Raw genomic sequence first — 19,909 nt, forward strand, 5'->3', positions numbered from 1 at the left:
ATTAATTTAGTGGCATGATGACTTCATGGCAGACCAGTGTATTAGTCAGGATTCTCCGGAGGGAAAGAACCACTAGGATTCATATAGATACATAGAAAGGATTTATTATGAGATTGGCTTATGCAATTATGTAGACTAAGAAGTCCTACAATCTGCCATCTGCAAGCAGGAGGCCCAGGGAAGTTGGTAAAAACCCAACTTTTTACCAAAGGACCAAAGGACAAGGCAGTGATGTTAAGTTCCAAGCTGAAACGAGAGCACCAAGAACTGGGAGCACCAAAGGCCAAGGGCAGGAGAAGATGTATATCCCAGCTCAAGCAAGAAAGCAAATTTTTCCTTCCTCCCCCTTTTTGTCCTATTCAGGCTCTCAGAAGATTGGATTATGCTCCCCTTTATTGGTAAAGTGATCTTCTTTACTTAGACTATGGATTCAAGTGCTAATCTCTTCTGGAAACACTTTCACAGACTCTCAGAAATAATGTTTAACCAGCCATCTAGCCACCCCTGAGCCCAGTCAAGTTGATACATTAAATTAATATGACACCCAGGTTTTGCTCCTCTTTCTTTTCTTTTCAAGTTTTTATTTAAATTCTAATTAGGATATATGGTACAATTGTTTTTGGGTATAGAATTTAGTGATTCATCACTTACATATAACAGTGCTCATCACAAGTGCCCTCCTTAATGCCCATCACTCATTTAGCCCATCGCCCCCCCACCTCCCCCTAGAAACCTTCAGTTTGTTCTCTATAGTTAAGAGTCTCATGAGTCTCATGGGTTTTGCCTCTTCAGGATTCCTGGGTGGCTCAGCAGTTTAGCGCCTGCCTTTGGCCTGGGGTGCGATCCTGGAGTCCCAGGATCAAGTCCCACGTCGGGCTCCCGGCATAGAGCCTGCTTCTCCCTCCTCCTGTGTCTCTGCCTCTCTCTCTCTCTCTCTCTCTCTCTCTCTCATAAATAAATAAATAAATAAATAAATAAATAAATAAATAAATAATCTTTAAGATCTGCTATTCTCACTATGTTGGCTTTATCCTTCAACTGACTCTTGCCGTAGTCACAAGATGGCAGTAGCAGTTCCAGAGGTCATAGCTAGGTATAACAGAAGTCAATATAAAGAAGAAAATGTTGGGGCACCTGGGTGGCTCAGTCAGTTAAGCAGCAGGCTCTTGATTTTGGCTCAGGTCACGATCTCAGGCTCCTGTGATTGAGCCCTGAGTCAAGTTCCATGTTCAGTGAGGTATCTACTTGAAGATTCTCCCTCTCCCTCTCCCTCTCCCTCGCCCTCTCCCTCTCCCTCTCCCTCTCCCTCTCCTCTCTCTCTCTGCTCACACACTCTCTCTCTCAAATAAATAAATCTTTAAAAGAAGAAAATGTCTATTCTTGTAAATCTCTCTTAGCAATCTTTGACATATTCCTTTGTCTTACATATCTACTCTTGCATTTTAAAAAAATCACTCCAAAAATGAACAGTTAAGGCAGGGATTGAAAATTTCTTCTTTCTGTAAAGAACTAAATGGTAAATATTTGGCTTTGTCGGTCACATAATCTCTATCACAATTACTCAACCCTGCCACTGTAATGGGAAAACCACCATAGACAATATATAAATCAATAAACACGATTGTGTTCCAATAATGATTGTGTTCCAATAATAAAACTTTATTTTCAAAAACAGGCAGCAGGCTGGATTTGGCCTTCCATTTATAGTTTGCCAAGTTCTGACTTAAAATAACAAAGGTCTTTTACCTCACACTGTTTCTGTAGGTCAAGAATCTGGGCACAACTTAGCTGGGTGGTTCTGGCTCAGAGTTTCTCATGAGGCAGCAGTCAGGCTGGGGCAGTGGTCATCCGAAGTCTTGATCAAAGCTGAAGGATCTGCTTCCAAGACGGCTCCTTCATATAGCTGTTAGCAAGAGGCCTCATTACGTGTACCTCTCATAGGGCTGCTTAAGTGTCCTCACAACATGGCAACTGGCTTCCTCCAGAATGTGAGACCCAAGAAAGAGAATAAGGAAAAGCCATTCCATCATTTTACAACCAAATCATACATATTTTGCCATATCCTAGTCTTTGGAATGGAGTCATTTGTCCAGCCCACACTCAAGAGGTAGGGAATTAGTGTCTCTCTAGTGTAAGGGGTCAAAAGATAAAAATAACAAGATGATGGCATCAAATCAGTCTTGATGTCTTCGGCCAAATGTGTGCACCATTTCTAATAATTGACATTTAGCCTTATTCCTGAAGCCTATTTCTACCATGAACTTGATTTTTCTTCCCTGGGCCTCAGTTAATTGACCTAAAACTCCCAAGATGGAGAGAATCTTCAAGCAGACTCCCTGCTTAGTGCAAACCCTGACTTGGAGTTGGATCCCATGATCTATGAATTCATGACCTGAGCCAAGAGCTGGACGCTCAACCAACTGACCCACCCAGGCATCCCCCAAGACTGTTTTTTACATGTGCTACTGAGAAGCCACAGCTCTGCCATGCATGGTTGTACAGTGTGTACACTGTGTAAGGGGTCCAGATGAGATGAAAAACTGGGACTGAAATCCTTCCTGCACTCAGCTCATCAGGTCTTATTCCCTGAAGAAGGAAACAATTTTTGTCATTTGTTTGCCTGGAAAGGTCACCTGTGCAAGGATCTAGATAACGTGACTTACAACCGGGCATGTTGATTTTTTGCATGATTTGTCCCCAACCTTGGTATATTTGTCTGTAACTCCAGCCTGTTGAGATTTATTTGGATCCTGACTCTGATACTCACCACATTCCCTATGTCTCCACCCCTTTCTATGTCGGGGGGTTAAATATACCCAGAGAATACATGAGACAATACTCTCAGGTTCAGGTTTAAAAAAAGAAAAAGAAAAAAAGAACTTTTTCTAGGGGTTTTATTCATCTAGAGAAAGAAAAAAATTTAAGCCTTACTATTGGTTAACAAAGCAATGTTGATGCTTATAAATTATTGTTGGTAGATGTTTACAGTTTATAAATAAATGTATGTATATTGAGGTAGATGCTCAGAAGTTTTTATAGATGCATGATCAAGAAATATTAAAGACTATTATTTTATATCATCATCTAAGTGACTGATAAAAATTTTAAATAAGGCCAAGCTGAGAATACAACCTAGAGATGAACATTGATCCAATAGGCTGACTGGGTACTAATACAATTTGACCTAGCATCTAAGCCAAATCAACTGTTCTATAACAGAAAGACCATCCTGGCAACCTCTGAGATGGTCCCCAGCTCCTGCTTTTCACATCCACGTAAATGACATTTTGCATGACATATCATGCAGCTTTGTAAAAATCCTGAGCCAGAGGTGTCCAGCCAAGCCATCCCCAGATTCCTGACCCACGGAAACTGTAAGATAAAAAATGTTTGCTGTCTTAAGTTGCTAGGTCTGGGAGTTATTTGTAACATAGATAACTAATAGACAATTCTACGTGATTTTTAATAGATATCCCCTAACTTGCAACAGCAAGCAACCCTGCCATCTAGGTATTAGTATCCTAGTTTTACAGATGAATAAAGAAAGGCTCAGTATATTTAAATGGCATTCCCAGGTTTAAACAACTAGTAAATAACAGGATTCAAAGGCTGAACCCAGTTTGGCTCTAAAATCCACGCTCTTTTCCACTTAAGTTATCCCCTTATCTAGCTCTATGACCTTGAACAAGTAACATCAACCTCTTAGTTTCCTCCTTAGTAAAATTAGAGACTGAAACAAATTATTCATCTCTAATATTATAAAGTTTCACCCCCCCCTCCTCTGCTTTATCCACAGCCCAAGAACTGAGTTTAAATGATTTTTATGCTAGAGAATGTTGGGGGTGAGGGGTGAGGGTTTGAAGATCACTTGATTTAGCTGAAGAAATTCGTTGAATCAAAAACCACTGAGGCTTACAAATCTCCATCGTTTCTGTAGCTGATGCCAACAGCTTCCCATATGCCCCAGTGCTGCCACTCAGAGGATAAATGGGGGATGAGATCTATTTCTTTGGAGGAAAGAAAGAAGCTTTTACTTTGACTAACAGAGATCCCTTAGCTGCAACAAATGTAATGAGAATAATAAAACTTACTTTTGCTGCAACTCACATCCATACTCTTAATAGAGTGATGTGATAGACGGAACATTGTGAAGCAACGCAGAGAAAGAGGTAGCATAGTGGCAAAGAAGGACACCATCATCAACAATGTGATAACCGTAGATGTATTCACACATTCTTTTTTCTTTCTTTCTTTCTTTTTTTTTTTTAAGAAACAGAGGGAGAGAAAGCATGAATTGGAGGGAGGAGCAGAGAGAGAAGGATAGAGAATCTTAAGCATGCTCCACGCTCAGCACGGAGCCCAAATCAGGGCTCAATCTCAGGACACCGAAATCATGACCTGAGCTGAAACCAAGAGTCAGACACTTTAACTGACTGAGCCACCCGGGTGCCCCAATTTACACGATCTGAGATGCTGTTTTACTTTATCACACTTTGCTATCATTTTTACTGGCTTTTTGTGTGTGTTCTGTTTTGAATCTTTGAATCTGTACCAGTGTGCTTTCAAAAGCCAGCATTTTCAGCTAAACCTCAAATCCAATAACACGGAAGCCCCTGCTAAACCCTAAGACAATGGCCCAAATTGGTCAGGGAGGGGACCTTTCAGCAGAGGCCACATCAAAACTCCACCTGCCACTTTGGCATCTTTGAGAGTTAAAGGAATAAAGAACTTCCACTTTAACCTGATGAGGAGACTACTCCCCTCATAACTGAAGACACAAAGCCCAGGTAAACAAACAGGTAGATAAAGGGGGCCCAATAACAAATCTCTCTTAGAGTTTAATAGTATTTTGCAAGGCAGTCTAGTCAGAAGCTTATGGATTGTGCTGTCTGATCATTCATTTGTTTCTTCGACAGCTTTGCTACTTACTAGCTAGGCAAACACAGACAAGTTATTTGCCTTTTCTAAGCCTTAATTTCCACCTTTGCAAGAAGTAGGGAATTATGATACCTTCTTCGTGTATTTTTGTGAAGGTTAAAGAAGATAGAACAGTGCACAGTGGTGCAAATAGTGGGAGTTCAATAAATGCTTGATTTTCTTCTTTTGTGTGTTTTTTTTCTTTCAAGAAATTTACATTGTTAAAAATCACCCTGACTGCTCTATGGAGACTAGATAGATAGATAGATAGATAGATAGATAGATAGATTTGTAAATTTTTTTATTTTGGCTAATTTTGACTGCCTTCATTACTACCACAGATTTATCATAGCTGAGAGGAATTATTCACTATATATTCTGGGTTGTTACAAAACACCAAAAATTAGGGAGATACTGCTTTTAGACAGGGATAAGAAGCGGGGAAGAAAAAGCTCAAGGGAGAATACAAGGTCCTGCCCATTCTGGTTATCAGGAAATGAATAACTACATCAGATCTAACTTAAATGCAAGCCTCTCCGAAAAGGCTTTCAGATAAAAGTTGCATAACAATTATCCACCGGACAAAACAAAAGGTCAATGTTTCTAGAAAAGATCTTGACATGAAAGACCCAACTGAGGAACAGTTATACATAGCACCATGACAGAGCTGGGATCAGGGCAGCCTGGCATCAATTAAGATGCTACTGTGGACACAGCAATCTCCAGGGGCTAGCTCTCACTCCCAGATGTATGTGATGTTTATGGCATAAAGATATTGTAGATGGTTCTCACGTAGATGTCATCCGGAGGAGGCTTCTTCTTGCTGCCAGGTTCAAGGAATTTCTTAATTGTAGGGATATTACTTATTTTCACTGTAAACTCCTGGAGGTGAGGAAATGCAGACAGGATATTGGGGATTTTCTCTTCTAGATCCAAAATGGTTTGGAGTAGAATAATGTCCGCAAGGCTCAGCTGGTTACCAACGAGAAACCTTTGCCCATGATCCCTTAAAACCATTTCAAACACAGGAAAGTATCTAATTATAGCCTTCTGGGCCATATTAACCACTTCTTTTGGTTGGTCATCTGGTTTTAGAAAAGGATGCATGATAATCAGTTCCAGCAGATCTAGCATCCCCTCCACGTACATGTCAATCAGGGTTCTCTCCTTGAGGTCCCTGCCAAAGAGGTGGTGTTTATCTGCTATGCAGTGGAGGATGCTTCGGGTCTGCACCAACTTCATTCCATCAATTTCAACCATGGGCACTTGTTGGAACAGCAGGTGGTTACCATCCTGCAACTTCTGCAACTGTTCTTTAGTTTCAAAGAATTCTTCATCAAACTCGACTCCAGCGGCAGCTAAAACCCATCTTATGGATTCCATCTGGCCTCTTCCATTAGGATAGTGGAGCTTGGGCTTCGCTGCCATGATGGCCTTTCAGGCTTTCTGGAGTCCGCTTGGAGCACCCGGAGCCGTACAAAGCGCTCAGCGAGTGGTCTCTGGAGACCATATATAAATAGAAAGAATGGAAACAGGGAGATAAGTCCAGAGGCTATTGCAGTTACAAAAGGGAGATATTAGGGGCTTGGACTCAGATGATATCAGTGGAAAAGGGGAGAAGTGGGTAGATCTGGGATGTGTTTTAAGTGTAGGGTTGACAGGATTTAGTTTAGGGCGCAAGGAAAGAGAAAAATCCCTGTTAAAATTTAAATTTAGGGATCCCTGGGTGGCACAGCAGTTTGGCGCCTGCCTTTGGCCCAGGGCACGATCCTGGAGATCCGGGATCGAATCCCACATCAGGCTCCCGGTGCATGGAGCCTGCTTCTCCCTCTGCCTGTGTCTCTGCCTCTCTCTCTCTCTCTGTGATTATCATAAATAAATAAAATTTAAAAAAAAATTTAAATTTAGCTTATTTCTTCCCAAAGGAAGGGAACTGACCCAATCCTGTCTAGATTAGCGTTGCCCAATAGAACGTTCAGTGATGATGGAAATGTCCTATACAGGTGCTGCTGAATATAGTAGACAGTAGCCACATAAGCCTTTTAAGCACTTGTAGTATAGCTAGTATGGCTAAGAAACTGATTTTTAAATTTTATTTAATATCTTTATTAAGTTTTTATTTTAATTCCAGTGTAGTTAACATATAGTGTTTTATATTAATTGCAGGTGTACAATATAGTGATGCAACAATTCTATACATTACTCAGTGCTCATCATGGTATGTGTACTCTTAGTCTCTTACCTATTTCATTGATCCCCTCCCCCACTTACTTCTGAATCCCCTTGAAATCAATCATCTTTTCCTATGGGCACTATGGTCAAGTTTATATATTTACCATATTAGACAGTGCAAGTCTGGGTAATATGCCCCCTACATGTTTCCCACTATAGTTCCTTCAAATTATACAGACACAATTTACAGAAGCTACAATTTGCTTCCATATACACATTCACTCTTATGATCTTGTCCAATCTTAACCATTTGACCAGTTCCTACTGACTGAGTGAAAACCTGAGGAAAAAATTATCAAGACTCTTCCATTGATGTTCATTACAATATCATAATATTAAGGAGTAAAGTATTTTGACCAACTGTAAAGATCATTATAAAAATTATTTCTCTACATGTTTTGATTAAACTGAAATAGCAGTCTTCTGCCTAAATTATGTGAAGTCAATTGCTATATAAACTGTATATCGTGTTGCTTGGCCACGGTGCTTAAAGGAAAAACTATTAATTTCAAGAGGATTCAGAAGCATGGCTATGACCTAAACAAACTGGAAATAAATCCCACTGTCTTCTAGCCTAAGAACTGAAGTGTTCATCATGCCGCAGGTACTTAGCAGACACCTCAAGGTTGACTTACAGGGAATAGCAGTGGTCATTGTTAAAATTGAAATTTTTTAATTTTGTTTTATTTCATATTTTATGCATAATAGTAATCTCTCCAATTTCCTTTTCTTCTTTTCTTTTCTTATTTTCCTTAGGTGAGATCCAAATATTTGTTGGCTACCATGTAGTCCATATATACCTAAACAATGTGTTTAAAACCAAACTTATCACCTAAGCTGCATTAAAAGTCCAAGTTCTTACCATGGCATGCATACTCCATCCATATTCCTATTAGATGCTTTGAAGATTTTTTGGTTCTGTCTGTCCAGCACCATTTTGCCCTTTTGTCTGATAATTGCCACTGCTTTCTCCCTTAGATGATATCCCTGCCCCTCACTTGTGATTTTGGTGGGACAGCCAATCACAGTACTTCTCCCACTCCCCAGCTATAATCAGTGGCCTAGAATGGCACATGATGGGATCAGAATTCTTATGGGATTTTATGCACTTTTCATTGTAGTAGCTAAACTGATACCTCTAAGAGGGGCAGCCCTGATGGTTTCATGTCATTCCACTTGAGGCCAGCTCCACTCATGGACTTCCCAGCCCCATAAGCTGGGGAGAAGATAGGAAAGGCTAGAAATAGAAAGATGAGTCAGGAGAAGTGTCTTAGTCAAGGCAGTAAATAGAGGCATCTGAGCTAGGAAAGTGGCTATGCATGTGAGCATGGAGGAATGGGGGGATCCGAGTCCTCAAATGCTACTCCCTCCTGAAAACTGTAACACACTGGCTGTGTACCATTTCTGATGTGGGGAGGGCAGCTTCCCTCCATGATGCCTGCCAGGCAAAGTCTTGTCATTGCCTATAATCACACAAGGATCACACAAAGGATTTAGACCTGGAGCCAAACTAGCTAATATGAATTTTACACCATTTAGCAAGTAAAGACACTATTTTGCTGCATTGACTAAGCAAAGAAGCCTATCAAATCAACCAATTTTTATTGATGGAATTGTTTCCAGCAATGGTTCTCGAAGTGTGGTCCCTGGATCATCAACATCAGCATTACCTGGAAACTTCTTAGAAATTCAAATTCTCAGACCTCATCCTGGACTTTCTGAATCAGAAAATTCGGGGATGGGGCCCAGTAATTTGTGTTTGAACAAGCCGCCAGGTGATCCTAATGCATGCTAAAATTTGAGAGGCACCGCTATAGAGGGGAATTTCTCAAATTCAGCACAATTGGCATTTTAGGACACATCATTCTTTGTTGTAGAGAGGTATCCCATGTATTGTAGGATGTTTAGATGAGTTTCTGGCCTCTACCTGCTAGTTTCCAGCGCCATCTTCCTAATGTGATACCCCAAAATATCTCCAGACTAAACCTCCAAGGCTAAATATCCCCTGGGGACACAGTTGTCCCCAGTTGAGAACCACTGCCCCAGAGTGACAACTATGATCCAAGACTAGTCCAAGCCTAAATCATAACATATAAATAATCATGTCAATAACATATGAGCATTCAAATGTTCACAGATATGTGACAATGTGACATGAACTAAAGTTTGAATCATTTATAATTTACAAAGCACTTGCCTATATATGTCACTTGTTCTCACATTAATCTTATGCAGAAGGTAATTATCATCACCCTTCTATTGCTGATAAGGAAACTGAGATGCAAAGAGGTTACTTGCTGTGCCCAAGATCACTACCTGCTAAATAGCTGGGCTGGAACTCAAGCCCAGATCTCTCCTCTTCAAAAATAAAGAGAAACATCTTATTAGATGGATTATAGAGGGACTATTTCTATCCTTGAAAAATATCATTGCTTTTAGAACAAATTCAATATTAGCTGAGAAATTATAGTTGTAGGAATACTTAAACAGAATATTCAATATAAGAAATGTGTTGAGGACACAGGGGTGGCTCAGCAGTTGATCGTCTGCCTTTGACTCAGGGCGTGATCCCCCGAGTCCCGGGATCAAGTCCCACATCCAGCTTCCTGCGTGGAGCCTGCTTCTCCCTCTGCCTATGTCTCTGCCTCTATCTCTTTCTGTGTGTCTCTCATGAATAAATAAATAAATAAATAAATAAATAAATAAATAAATAAATAATCTAAAAAAAAAAAAGAAACGTGCTGTGTATGCAAGAGTAGGGTAAGCCTATTCATCGGTAGCATGGGCTGTTACTTGGAAAGAAAATCTTTGTGACAGTTTCTATGAGCCTTGGAGATACTGGGGATATTTGTACTCAACAAAATAACAGCTAAACAAAGTCAGGAAGATTCTTTCTCCTCTAAACCACACCTTCTTGGAGAAAATGAAACGGAAACAGAATCATTGGCTGACTGAGAGAAGAAAGAGAAAATCCAGAAGGCCGAACAGCCATTGTCCCGCTGTGACCCGGCCTTGCAGAATGAAGTGCTGTTCAACCAGCATTAGGCTCCTAGGGAGCAGTGTGCAAAACGCCCGCAAGGCCCACAGCTTCCAAGGAATGGATGTGATACTCATCCAGAGGCGAACTGGGGATTTCCATGGGCACAGTAATAGATTTTGGCTTCTGAGTGAGCATCCAATCACCAGCAGCCAACTTGCTGACCTTTGGACGGTCCTCCAACAAGGCCAAACTTGTTGCAGAGCATAAAACTGAAATTCTAAATAAAGATCAAGGCCAAATCAAAGTCACAATGAGACAAATGACCCCAAAGAAACCTTTTGATGTCAGTTCTTTTTTGCTCTGAGAAGAATTTGAAACCTCTTGCCTCTTCTTTAGAGAGGATTATTAATGGTCCTATAAACTGAAGTTTAAATTTGGAAACATTTCTAATCAGAGGAACGAGCACTGGGCCTGGAGTCAGAAGGCCTGGGTCCTGGTCCTGGATGTTCAATGGAGAAACCACTAAGACCTGCTTTGGCATCAGGTTTGGCTTTTTTTTTTTTTCCATAAAGCAGAGATATGTGACTACAGAAAATCTAGGATTCCTTCCGTGAGTATAATACTTTTTACCAATATCTTAAATTTGTAGTTAATATACCCACACCTTGGGAAACATCGTGTATAAAATTTAAAAAGCCAGGATTTAGAGTCATTCAGACCTAGCATGAAATCCCGGTTCTGCTGTGTGAGTTGGGCCATACAGGACAACTCCCAACCCTTCCTATCCTCAGTGACCTCGTCTTTAAAATAGAGGTGATGGTAATAGTACCCAGCCCAAAAGGCTATTGTAACTATTAAATGGAATCATACAGATAAATAATTAGCACACACTCCTTGGCACATAGGAAGTAGGAAATAAATGGGGGTTGTTATTACACATTTGAAAATCAACACTCAGAAAAATAAAAGTGAAGGATGTTTTTAAAGATGTTATTTATTTATATGAGAGAGAAAGAGAGCATAAGGAGAGGGAGGGGCAGAGAGAGAAGCAGACTCCCAACTGAGCAGGGAGCAGCTCAAACTCTGGGATCATGACCTGAGCCAAAGGCAGCCACTTAACTGACTGAGCCACCCAGGCACCCCCAAAATTGAAAGTTTTGATTAAAATCTATACCTCATATTCTGACAGAAGGAATGAGAGCCACTTAAAAACTGACCAGCTAAGAAATATTTATATTCTGTTTAAAAACTCTCAGAACTTTTAGATGAGTCTCTCAGAGGAACATAGGCCATTTCTTTTGTTTCCTGCTTCCAAATTAGTAGATAATTAAGCATACAGAGTCCCTGCACAGATAGCACTATTTTGTAGTACACTGTGTTCTGCTAGTTTTTAGTTAGGGAAATACACACATAAACACAGAAGTGAGGAAGAAAGGAAGCTGCAAGGATGTAGCAAATTTTTAAAAGCCTCTGTTCATGAGGGAGGACACAGGCTTCGCGATCCTAGCCCCACATAAACCAAGGAAGATACTGAGACTGATTTTTCTATTAGCAAAAGGGTAAAAGAGACTATATTTCCCTTGCCTTTTACATATTTCATTTTCTAATATTTGGTAGAGGAAAGAAAATAGAACTTGTACCTATTTTTATTGGATAGTTTTTAAATTTTTATCATTGACGTTTAGTTGACATACAATATCATATTAGTTTCAGGTGCACAGCATGGGGATTTCAAAATTCTTTACATTATGCAATGCTCCGCACAGTAAGTTTAGTTGCCATCTGTCACCATACAAGATTATTATAATAATTTTTTAAAGATTTACTTATTTATTCATGAGAGACACAGAGAGAGAGAGAGAGAGAGAGAGGCAGAGACATAGGTAGAGGGAGAAGCAGGCTCTTCGCAGGAGCCCCATGCAGGACTCATCCCAGATCCCGAGATCATGACCTGGGCCGGAGGCAGCCACCTATCCACTGAGCCACCCAAGCGTCCCTAATATTATTGACTATATTCCCTATGTGGTGCTTTTCATCTCTGTGACTCATTGACTTTATAACTGGAAATTTGTACATCTTAATCCCTTTCACCTATTTCACCCATCTCCCTAACCCACCCCCCAACCACCAGTTTGTTCTCTGTATTTATGAGTCGGTTTCTAGTTTTTGTTCTTTCATTTGTCTTGTTTTTAAATTCCATATGTGAGTAAAGTCATATAATATTTGTTCTTTCTCTAGCTTATTCCACTTAGCATAATACCCTCTAGGTCCATCCATGTTGTCATGAATGACAAGATAACAATTTTTAATCTTAAAAAACAATTTGTCCTTTTTTGGTCGGTAAGTGGTTGGAAGGACCTAAATTAAGGAAAGTGCACCCTCTGCAGGATATTTAGTAGAATTTTGAAAGACAAATCAGCACAGTGGCTCTGCTCCTCTGGTTGTACAGACCATCTTCTGGTGTAGTATCAGCCCTGTGACCCCAAGACATGATAGTGAAGGTTGAAGTAAACAGATTTGAATCTGGCCATATTGGAAGCCTGGTTACCAGGGCTGCTTTTAACTTCTGGCAAAGTGAATATTGTTGCTATCAATTACCCTTTCATTGACTTTAACTACATGGTCTACATGTTTCAGTATGATTCCACCCACGGCAAATACCCCACACAGTCAGAACTGAGAACAGGAAAACTGTCATCAATGGAAAGCCCATCTCCATCTGCCAGGTTCACGAGATCCTGCCAACATCAAATAGGGTGATGACTATGCTGAGTATGTTATGGGGTCCACTGGGGTCTTTACCACCATGGAGAAGCCTGGGGTTCACTTGAAGGATGGGACCAAGATGGTCATCATCTCTGTCCCTTCTGCTGATGCTCCCATGTGCAAATATGGGTATGAACCATGCATGAGAAGTATGACAACTTCCTCAAGATTGTCAGCAATGTCTCCTGCACCACCAACTGCTTGGCCCCTCTGACCAAGGTCATTCATGACAACTTCAGCATCAGGGAGGGACTCATGACCACAGTCAATGCCATCACTGCCACCCAAAAGACCATGGACAGTCCCTCTGGGAAGTTGTGGCATCATGGCCAAAGGGATGCTTAGAATATCATACCCTCTTTTACTGGCTCTGCCAAGGCTAAAGGCAAGGTCATCCCTGAGCTGAATGGGAAGATAACTGGCATGGCTTTCCAGGTCCCCACCCCTAACATGTCAGTCAAGGATCTGACTCGCCACCTGGAGAAAGCTGCTAGATATGATGACATCAAGGAGCTTGGTGAAGCAGCCATCAGAGGGCCCTCCCAAGGGCATCTTCAGCCACACTGAAAACCAGGTTGTCTCCTGTGACTTCAACAGTGACAGTTACTTGTCCACCTTCAATGCTGGGGCCGCCATTCCTCTCAATGACTGTTTTGTCAAGCCCATTTCCTGGTATGACAGTAAATTTGGCTACAGCAATGGGGTGATAGACCTTATGGTCCACATGGTCTCCAAAGAGTAAGAGGCCCCTAGACCACCAGCCCCAGCAAGAGGAAGAGAGAGACTGCTGGAAAGTTGTTGCCCCAATTCATCCCCCAACATACTGAGAATCTCCCAACCTCCACAGTTTCCACCGCAGACCCCCAGAAGAAGGGGAGGAGCTTGGGGAGCTCCACTTTGTCATGTGTGATCAATACTGTACTCAGACAAAAAAAATCAGCACAGCGAAGAAGTCTATAAAAATAATGAAGAATGAACAAATGAATGAATGAATTGCATCTCACATTATTACTTTTACAGTTTTCACCATGGACTCAATAATGATGAAAATAAGGGCAAGAAAACAGGTTTGATAATGAGAAACTAGTATTAGGTCATGCCAAACTTTCTTCTTTCCCTCCCTCTTGCCCTCTTTCCTTTCTTCCTTCTGTCCTTTCATTTTTTTCTTTCTTTCACTCTTTGAAACCCCCAGACACACCTGTTAGATAAATTCTATATAATTCTCTTATGACAGAGCCATAAGGTCAAATTCAACTTAGAGAGGCATGCTGCTTATTTCTATATGATGTCTTCATGAGGTGAATATGTCATTTTATGTTTCTAAGCCCAACTTCACAGACAAGATCAAGATGCAGGAAGACCACAAACATTCACCAGCTACAAACTTAGTAGAGTCAAGTGCATAATGGTAAGCAGCCCCCAACTAAGGAAGGGGTTATCTTCCCAAAGGCAGCTTATTCACTGGTCATTTAGAATTGGGAATCTGTTTCTCATTTTTTCCAGGGCAAGTTTGCAAATATACAAATACACATTACACTAATAACACCATGATTTCTACCTCATCAAACAGTAATATATCACTAATATCAGTATTTCTTATGGGAAAAGACAAATATGAGGCTCAACTTGGTTTCTCATGAGCCCGTCCTTCTTTTCTCAAGCAGTATGAGCAGACTTCCCAGCTTCTGGGTTTAGAGATGAAAGGTACCTCTTGGAGACCCATAGCAGATACCCCAGTACTGGTAGCTTGTTAGCTTTCTATGTGGCCAAAAAGGAAGCTAACTCACTGGGACAATCCCACTCCAAGATTTCCAAACTAGAGACCAAAAGAAATGAAGGAAATTTCTCATATTCATGGGATCAGAGAAAGAAGAACCACAAAACGTAGACTGTCCTGCCTTCTTCAACACACACACACACACACACACACACACACACACACCCATGCATACACACTTTTCCTTGTGTCACCAAAATCCAACCATAGATTGGTCAATTGTAGGCTAACGCTGTCTGTAATGATAATAATAACTGTGCTTCAGTAGCCTCAAGAAATATAGCATTAGTGTTATGGAATATATTTCCTATTAGCATTTTTATTATTTGCAGCATAATTTATTATAAAACCAATTTAATTCCATTTAACCTATCAAATAAAACTAGCATGGTTAAATTAAACTTTGCAGGGTATGAAATAACTTAAGGAGAGCTTTAGAAAAGGAGATTGGAAGAACCCAGAAATTATATTTATTCCTTACACATAATTCAAAACAAGATGAAAATGTAATGTGCAAGGCTGCAAACTTGTGTATTTTTTGTCTGATACAGATTACATGTCTTAACCAAATGCAGGAGACTGCAACAAAGGTGATGATAGCATTTATTAATTGCTGTTTCTTATGCTTATATTTAAACTTCTTAATCAAGAATATTTGAACAGCCTACATTGTGTGTCTATTTAAGGTTCACTTTGCATAAACTACTGAAAAAAATAAAAGCATCTATCTTGATCAGAGTTATTAGGACACCAGTGAAATATTTTCACAGCTCTGCTCTCTCCTGAGGGCACAGTCTTGAAATTCAGCACTTTGGGGAAATATGGGTATTATTTAATAGTGATTCATTAAAAAGTGCATAGTGGTTCAATAAAGAAGTTCTTAACCCACTCAATTAACTTAGTAGATTAACACAACCAGAATTCTCCTCTTGGGCATCTAAGTTTTGTTTTCATTCTAACCTTTACATGAGTCCAGGTTTGATGTAAAGAGATCTATTAATCCATGTCATAGCATGGTGGTTGAGAAAATGGGATTTGGAATTGAGCCTGGATAAATCCCTCATACGCCTTTAGGAGTTGTGTGGCCTACAACAGATATCTTAGCCTCTCAGTGCTACAGCTTCCTGCTCTGGAAACTGGAGTTCTTCATTTATTGAATACCTACTATGTGCCAAGCACTCTCCTAAGAGCTGGGAACATATTAAAGAACACATATGGTCCAAATTCTCAGGACGTTTACATTCAAATGGGTGGAGATAGAAAGTTTTTGAAATTCATCGACATGAACATTTTTGGGGAGAATTAGGTGTTAGGGTGAAAATAAAGCAGAGTGATGTGACAGAGGTATAAGGAGGTACTCTGGACAGAGTTGTCAGGCTAACCCTCTCTGGGAGGTGAGATTTCATCCAGGACGTAAATGACAAGAAGGAGCCATCCATGCCGAGGTCTAGGAGAAGAGCTGTCCAGACAGAGGTAAAGCTGGTGGAAAAGCTCAAGGACGTTGGTGTGTTTCAAGAACAGAACAAGGCAGAGTAAGTAGGAAAGAAGCAGGGCATGAGGTACAGAGAGGTGGGATTATGCTGAGCCTTAGGGGTCCCGGTTTGGGATCTGGTTTTTATTTTAAGTCCTGTGGGAAGTTATTAGAGGATTTTCATCTGGGGGGTTGTAAAGATTAAATGAGATAACTTCTGTGAAGGCCTCCACACAGTAAATGCATGACACATAGTGCACAATCAAGAAGTGTTGTCATCATCATTGCTACTTGAACAACTCTGATGTATAACACTGGAAGTGAGGCCCAAAATGTTCATTCATATAAAAATCAGGGTCAGGGAGCCTGGGTGGCTCAGTCAGTTGGGCAGCCAACTCTTGATTTCAGCTGGGGTTGTGATCTCAGGGTCATAGAATCTCAGCACAGCATCTGTTTGTCCCTCTCCCTCTGCTCCTCTGCAGCTCACATTCTCTTTTGCTCACTCTCTCTCTCTCTTTCTCTCTCTCTCAAGTAAATTAACAAATAAAATCCTTTAAAAAAAAATAGAAAGTCAGGGGATCCCTGGGTGGCTCAGTGGTTTAGCATCTGCCTTTGGCCCAGGGCACGATCCTGGAGTCCCAGGATCAAGTCCTGCATCGGGCTTCCGGCATGGAGCTTGCTTCTCCCTCCTCCTTTGTCTCTGCCTCTCTCTCTCTCTCTCTCTCTATGTCTATCATAAATAGATAAATAAATAAATAAATAAATAAATAAATAAATAAATAAATCTTTAAAATATAAATAAATAAAAAATAAAAAAATAAAAGGTCGAGGTCAAGTTATGTAAGGTTAACTGAGAACAGGGCCTGAGCAGAGGATAGGAGTCAATTGCCAAATCTTCATTACTGTGGGCCTTCTTTTTACTGTGTTGTCTTTCTCATCATGATTATCATCAATTAAACTGAAGTGGAATCTTAGGCCAGCATTGTTCACCAGCTTTGACACTTGCCATCTGGAGTGAAATGACAGTGTGCCTATTGCAAAATCAATCTGAAGAAGCAATAGTTAATGCCATGGTCACTATGAAATGCCATAAACATTCCTTAATTTCTCCAAGAACATCATCAGGTAAGTGGACTTTCTATTTCCTAGGCTTGATGAGAATCCTTCCACCCATTTCCCAGAACTGGTAGGGCTGGGAATCTGGAGAAGTCCATTACAAGTTGGAACTCACATGGGTGCACCAAAGATTTTTTCCCTGGCTACACTTGACCATCTGTGCCTTCTCTTTCTGTGAGAACACCATATAAAGCCATCCTTACTACGTGGATCATTTCGTTTACTAAATCATGGTTTATTTTTTCCTCAGGATATCACATGCTATTTTGGAGAAGGTTTTCAAAAGGTCTTAAGTGACTTGGCTTGAAATTGGTTTTGTATTAAGGGAAAGAACCGGTGTCCCAGAGTTTCAATCAGCACTTCAACAAACAGGCAACTGACCTCCTGCAGATTGCCCAGAGATTGCCAACAGTAATAATTGGCTATAAGACTTCCAGGTTCATTTCTTCCTGCTGCTTTTCTACATTTTTCCTACCCTACTTTTAATGAAAACAGGACTATGGTTGAGGGTCTTACAGGAAGGGGTTGGGAGAGCGCTGGCATACAGTTAGACCTGTTGCCACATCCCATCTAACTACTGAAGGTATGGTGATGTGAACCATTTGATCTCTTTCCATGGAAATAATTGTTTTTGAATATTATATTTATTTATTTGAGAGAGAGAGTACAAGCAGAGGGAAGGGCAGAGGGAGAAGGAGAAGCAGATTCCCCACTGAGTGGGGAGCCCAGTGCAGGGTTTGATCACAGGACCCTGAGATCATGACCTGAGCCAAAGACAGATGTTTAACCATATGAGCCACCCAGGTGCTCCTCTTTGCATGGAAATAACTGACGTACCTGGGTTGTCTTTCACAGGAACAGTAAAGAATAATGGTTCTACATCAAAGTCATGGCAACATTGCTTCAAACAACACACTATGTAATTAGCATTAAATACTGTTAAATATAATCACATCTCAGTCATATATAATATTGGGGGAATGAGATTTTCTACATAAATGAATTTTCCAGAAAAGTGAAGCTTCCCCCATCAAGGATCAAGAGATGTTTTTGATAGAATTTAAATTTATTTTACATATTCAACAACCACTTAAATAAGATGCAAGAATCATAATTTGTTTGGTCTTTTCACGGCCAATGATCATTTGAAGTGCAACACACTGCTGCATGCAATCACTTCACCAAATAGCCCCATTCTGGTTCCTCTAGTCCTTCACAACTCCTTTAAGAAAGTCAGGCCCTTGTCTGTCTGGTTATTATCTATCACTCCTTATTACTTCCAGTGGGTCTGTTATCTTGTGCATTCTCATGCTTGTTTCTCCTTTACTGTGTGTAAGAAACTAGACTACAGCATAAAGCTTATGGGAATGAGTGGTATTTTTATATAATAATTCTTAGTCCAAAAGTCCCAGGTAAGGGCCTAAGAGTCATTTCATACCTCAAATGAGAAGAAAGTAGGGGGATTAATGATGCAGTTTCCTTGCTAACATGTTTTCCTTCTTTCTTTGTAATTTTTTGGCAAAGTTTTAGAGTCATCTCTAGATAAGTGACTGTGTAGTATTGGATTTTCTAAACATAATCCCCATGTCTCTCATTTATGCATAAGTTCTCTTATGCATCTCAGAAAGTTAATTTCTACATATTGTTAGCTTCTCTTTTCCTAAGTTGTCAAAAATCCCTATATGATGATTTTGGTGGGATAAAAAGATCTTTTGGAATGGGATTTTTGGTAGCCATTACCTTTCTTCTTGACCAGGATTCCTGATGTGATTTAACATTAATTTCAGTAGTGCAATTTAGCACAATCAGAAGAATAAATATCTGTGAAGGAACAGAAATTAGGTAAATCAAATAGCAATGAAAAAATGTAATTTCTTTAGCCAATCACTACATAAATAGACACATGGATTCTTACTTTTATCTCCCTGCGACTGACCCTAATGAAAATCCTAATGGAAATCACTGTAATAAAAATAGCCAAAACATTAAGAATAGGACAAGCAAGCATGACGATGGCTGATAAGCATTTGAACCATCAAGCATCCTTACTAATCCAACCACAAAAATAAGTACTGGCTCATGGGCTAAGTACCCAAAAGAAATCAGGGACCATCTTGTATGGATCAACTAGTATGTGTACCCTAAGGAAAGGAATTCTACAATGATCCTTTAATTCCCCTTATTATTTTTCTTTACTTTTGAGGGAAAGAGAGAGAGCATGTGAAAGCATAGGAGTGTGGGGAGAGGATCAGAGGGCGAGGGAGAGAGAGAATCCTAAGGCGGCTCCACACACAGAGCCGGATGCAGGGCTCAGCTCAATCTCACGACCTGAGCCTAAATCAAGAGTCAGATGCTTAACCAACTGAGCCCCTCCCCTTATTATTTTTAACAGAAGCTACATTTAGTAATGTAAGAAGTTCTCAAGATTGTTTTAAACTCTGGTGTTGTCATATTCATAGTTGGTTGTTTCTAGCAAAAATTGTAAACTCTTCTCCCTCAGTTAGTTTTTAAAAAAAATCATTCTGAAGTGAGGCTTCTAACCTCCTTAATCATCCTCAAACCATCTGTAAGTCCATAAACTAGCCATAGTTTATCTATCTCATTCCATAAAGGATTTGATGTGGTTTATAAAAATAAATAAAATCAATAA

The 19,909-nt window shown here is 40.2% G+C and overlaps 2 pseudogenes; one reads left to right on the forward strand and one right to left on the reverse strand.

Annotated features, from left to right (window-relative positions):
* Positions 1-5,298: 5,298 nt before the first annotated feature.
* On the reverse strand, positions 5,299-6,368 carry LOC112909485 (glutathione S-transferase A4 pseudogene; annotated as a pseudogene).
* Positions 6,369-12,748: 6,380 nt separating this feature from the next.
* LOC112909495 (glyceraldehyde-3-phosphate dehydrogenase-like) lies at positions 12,749-13,755 on the forward strand (annotated as a pseudogene).
* Positions 13,756-19,909: the final 6,154 nt, after the last annotated feature.

Source organism: Vulpes vulpes, chromosome 15 (genome assembly GCF_048418805.1).
Source record: "Vulpes vulpes isolate BD-2025 chromosome 15, VulVul3, whole genome shotgun sequence".
NCBI classification, from domain to species: domain Eukaryota; kingdom Metazoa; phylum Chordata; class Mammalia; order Carnivora; family Canidae; genus Vulpes; species Vulpes vulpes.